This window comes from Aegilops tauschii, chromosome 5, assembly GCF_002575655.3.
Source record: "Aegilops tauschii subsp. strangulata cultivar AL8/78 chromosome 5, Aet v6.0, whole genome shotgun sequence".
In the NCBI taxonomy this organism is placed as follows: Eukaryota; Viridiplantae; Streptophyta; class Magnoliopsida; order Poales; family Poaceae; genus Aegilops; species Aegilops tauschii.
Window position 1 is genome coordinate 180531710 of NC_053039.3, and position 4931 is coordinate 180536640.

Genomic DNA, 4931 nt, shown 5'->3' on the forward strand with positions numbered 1-4931 from the left:
TCCGTGCAAAACTTCCTTTTCAGATTTTCATTTTTCTCTCTTAAATCTCAGTCCAGTGAGACATATAGCCACGCCGTAGAACAGATGCCCGGGCGCCATTAATGGAGACATTGGGAGGGAGGTGCGCGGAGGGTAGCGGTCAAAGGGCTCTCCTCCCGATGAGCACGCGCAGGGGTCTGATCACACGCCTCCCGTACTCAAATAGCTACCCCGCACGGCACCTCCTAGCCAATAAAAAAAGGGGACGCGTGGCCGCACGTAATTGGTAAGTCGAACAGCTAGGGTTTCAATAAAACTTGTGTTTCCGATTTGTAACGTGACAGCACTTGTTCCAAAATAACTTTGTTGATTGTTAATGTGTGGGCCTTAGCATGTTTTGGAATTACAGGAATTAAAAAACCAAGTTTTTCAATCTTTCCGGCCGAGCCACGACGCCCACATGTTTGAATTTCATTCCCATCTCTTGCATGGGACCTAGAAATTCACCCAAGGACACACACGTGATTTTTCAAACAACTTTGGTGCACTGGAGCATGTGCTTGTAGTTCAAATTTAAATTATGCACATTAAATGCCCAGAAACTCAATTAATGTATAAAAAAGGCCAAACGAACCCGGAATAATTCCAAAATTTAGCACGATACTTCTATTTGGTCTAATCTGGCTGTGTAAAAAAATAAGGCGGGAGAAGGCAGTGTACATATGTCGTTTCGCACACGGAGGTGACACGTTCCCTCTCGGCACCACGAGCCTTCTTGAGGGAAGCTCCGGTTTCCAAGAAGCTTACACCAAAGCTTGTCCCAATTCGGCCAAAAAAATTACCGCAGCATGTTGGTGCCATGTCATGACACCATGCGAAGTTTCATGATTTTCAGGCATATTTTGAAATTACAGGAATTAAAAAACCAAGTTTCTCAATATTTCCGGCCGAGCCAAGACGACCAGATGTTTGAATTTCACTCCCATCTCTTGCATGGGACCTAGAAATTCACCCAAGGACACGCATGTGATTTTTCAAACAACTTTGGTGCACTGGAGCATGTGCTTGTAGTTCAAATTTGAATTATGCACATTAAATGCCTAGAAACTCAATTAATGTATAAAAAAAGGCGAAACGAGCCTGGAATAATTCCAAAATTTAGCACGGCACTTCTATTTGGTCTAATCTAGTTGTGTAAAAAAATAAGGCGGGAGAAGGTAGTGTACGTATGTCGTTTCGCACACGGAGGTGACATGTTCCCTCTCGGAACCACGAGCCTTCTTGAGGGAAGCTCCGGTTTGCAAGAAGCTTACACCAAAGCTTGTCCCAATTCGGCCAAAAAAATTACCGCAGCATGTTGGTGCCATGTCATGACACCATGCAAAGTTTCATGATTTTCAGCCGTGTTTTGGATTTACAGGAATTAAAAAACCAAGTTTCTCAATCTTTCCGGCCGAGCCACGACGCCCAGATGTTTGAATTTCACCCCCATATCTTGCATGGGACCTAGAAATTCACCCAAGGACACATATGTGCTTTTTCAAACAACTTTGGTGCACTGGTGCATGTGCTTGGAGTTCAAATTTGAATTTTGCACATTAAATGCCCAAAAACTCAATTACTGTATAAGAAAGGCCAAACGAACCAGGAATAATTCCAAAATTTAGCACGATACTTCTATTTGGTCTAATGTGGCTGTGTAAAAAAACAAGGTGGGAGAAGGCAGTGTACGTATGTCGTTACGCACACGGAGGTGACACGTTCCCTCTCGGAACCATGCGAAGTTTCATGATTTTCAGGCGTATTTTGGAATTATAGGAATTAAAAAACCAAGCTTCTCAATATTTCCGGCCAAGCCAAGACGCCCAGATGTTTGAATTTCACTCCCATCTCTTGCATGGGACATAGAAATTCACCCAAGGACACACTTGTGATTTTTCAGAGAACTTTGGTGCACTGGAGCATGTGCTTGTAGTTCAAATTTGAATTATGCACATTAAATGCCCAGAAACTCAATTAATGTATAAAAAAGGCGAAACGAGCCCGGAATAATACCAAAATTTAGCATGGTACTTCTATTTGGTCTAATCTGGCTGTGTAAAAAAATAAGGCGGGAGAAGGTAGTGTACGTATGTCGTTTCGCACACGGAGGTGACACGTTGCCTCTCGGAATCACAAGCCTTCTTGAGGGAAGCTCCGATTTGCAAGAAGCTTACACCAAAGCTTGTCCCAATTCGGCCAAAAAAATTACCACAACATGTTGGTGCCATGTCATGACACCATGCCAAGTTTCATGATTTTCAGCCGTGTTTTGGATTTACAGGAATTAAAAAACCAAGTTTCTCAATCTTTCCGGCCGAACCACGACGCCCAGATGTTTGAATTTCACCCCCATCTCTTGCATGGGACCTAGAAATTCGCCCAAGGACACACATGTGCTTTTTCAAACAACTTTGGTGCACTGGAGCATGTGCTGGTAGTTCAAATTTGAATTATGCACATTAAATGCCCAGAAACTCAATTAATGTATAAAAAGGCGAAACAAGCCCGAAATAACTCCAAAATTTAGCACGGTACTTCTATTTGGTCTAATCTGGCTGTGTAAAAAAATAAGGCGGGAGAAGGCAGTGTACATATGTCGTTTCGCACACGAAGGTAACACGTTCCCTCTCGGAACCACGAGCCTTCTTGAGGGAAGCTCCGGTTTGCAAGAAGCTTACACCAAAGCTTGTCCCAATTCGGCCAAAAAAATTACCGCATCATGTTGGTGCCATGTCATGACACCGTGCGAAGTTTCATGATTTTCAGGCGTATTTTGAAATTACAGGAATTAAGAAACCAGGTTTCTCAATATTTCCGGCCGAGCCAAGACGACAAGATGTTTGAATTTCACTCCCATCTCTTGGATGGGACCTAGAAATTCACCCAAGGACACGCATGTGAGTTTTCAAACAACTTTGGTGCACTGGAGCATGTGCTTGTAGTTCAAATTTGAATTATGCACATTAAATGCCTAGAAACTCAATTAATGTATAAAAAAGGCGAAACGAGCCTGGAATAATTCCAAAATTTAGCACGGCACTTCTATTTGGTGTAATCTAGTTGTGTAAAAAAATAAGGCGGGAGAAGGTAGTGTACGTATGTCGTTTCGCACACAGAGGTGACATGTTCCCTCTCGGAACCACGAGCCTTCTTGAGGGAAGCTCCGGTTTGCAAGAAGCTTACACCAAAGCTTGTCCCAATTCGTCCAAAAAAATTACCGCAGCATGTTGGTGCCATGTCATGACACCATGCCAAGTTTCATGATTTTCAGCCGTGTTTTGGATTTACAGGAATTAAAAAACCAAGTTTCTCAATCTTTCCGGCCGAGCCACGACGCCCAGATGTTTGAATTTCCCCCCATCTCTTGCATGGGACCTAGAAATTCACCCAAGGACACACATGTGCTTTTTCAAACAACTTCTGTGCACTGGTGCATGTGCTTGGAGTTCAAATTTGAATTATGCACATTAAATGCCCAAAAACTCAATTAATGTATAAGAAAGGCCAAACGAACCAGGAATAATTCCAAAATTTAGCACGATACTTCTATTTGGTCTAATCTGGCTGTGTAAAAAAACAAGGTGGGAGAAGGCAGTGTACGTATGTCGTTACGCACACGGAGGTGACACGTTCCCTCTCGGAACCACGAGCCTTCTTGACGGAAGCTCCGGTTTGCAAGAAGCTTACACCAAAGCTTGTCCCAATTCGGCCAAAAAAATTACCGCAGCATGTTGGTGCCATTTCATGACACCATGCGAAGTTTCATGATTTTCAGGCGTATTTTGGAATTATAGGAATTAAAAAACCAAGCTTCTCAATATTTCCGGCCAAGCCAAGACGCCCAGATGTTTGAATTTCACTCCCATCTCTTGCATGGGACATAGAAATTCACCCAAGGACACACTTGTGATTTTTCAGAGAACTTTGGTGCACTGGAGCATGTGCTTGTAGTTCAAATTTGAATTATGCACATTAAATGCCCAGAAACTCAATTAATGTATAAAAAAGGCGAAACGAGCCCGGAATAATACCAAAATTTAGCATGGTACTTCTATTTGGTCTAATCTGGCTGTGTAAAAAAAATAAGGCGGGAGAAGGTAGTGTACGTATGTCGTTTCGCACACGGAGGTGACACGTTGCCTCTCGGAATCACAAGCCTTCTTGAGGGAAGCTCCGATTTGCAAGAAGCTTACACCAAAGCTTGTCCCAATTCGGCCAAAAAAATTACCACAACATGTTGGTGCCATGTCATGACACCATGCCAAGTTTCATGATTTTCAGCCGTGTTTTGGATTTACAGGAATTAAAAAACCAAGTTTCTCAATCTTTCCGGCCGAACCACGACGCCCAGATGTTTGAATTTCACCCCCATCTCTTGCATGGGACCTAGAAATTCGCCCAAGGACACACATGTGCTTTTTCAAACAACTTTGGTGCACTGGAGCATGTGCTGGTAGTTCAAATTTGAATTATGCACATTAAATGCCCAGAAACTCAATTAATGTATAAAAAGGCGAAACAAGCCCGAAATAACTCCAAAATTTAGCACGGTACTTCTATTTGGTCTAATCTGGCTGTGTAAAAAAATAAGGCGGGAGAAGGCAGTGTACATATGTCGTTTCGCACACGAAGGTAACACGTTCCCTCTCGGAACCACGAGCCTTCTTGAGGGAAGCTCCGGTTTGCAAGAAGCTTACACCAAAGCTTGTCCCAATTCGGCCAAAAAAATTACCGCATCATGTTGGTGCCATGTCATGACACCGTGCGAAGTTTCATGATTTTCAGGCGTATTTTGAAATTACAGGAATTAAGAAACCAGGTTTCTCAATATTTCCGGCCGAGCCAAGACGACAAGATGTTTGAATTTCACTCCCATCTCTTGGATGGGACCTAGAAATTCACCCAAGGAC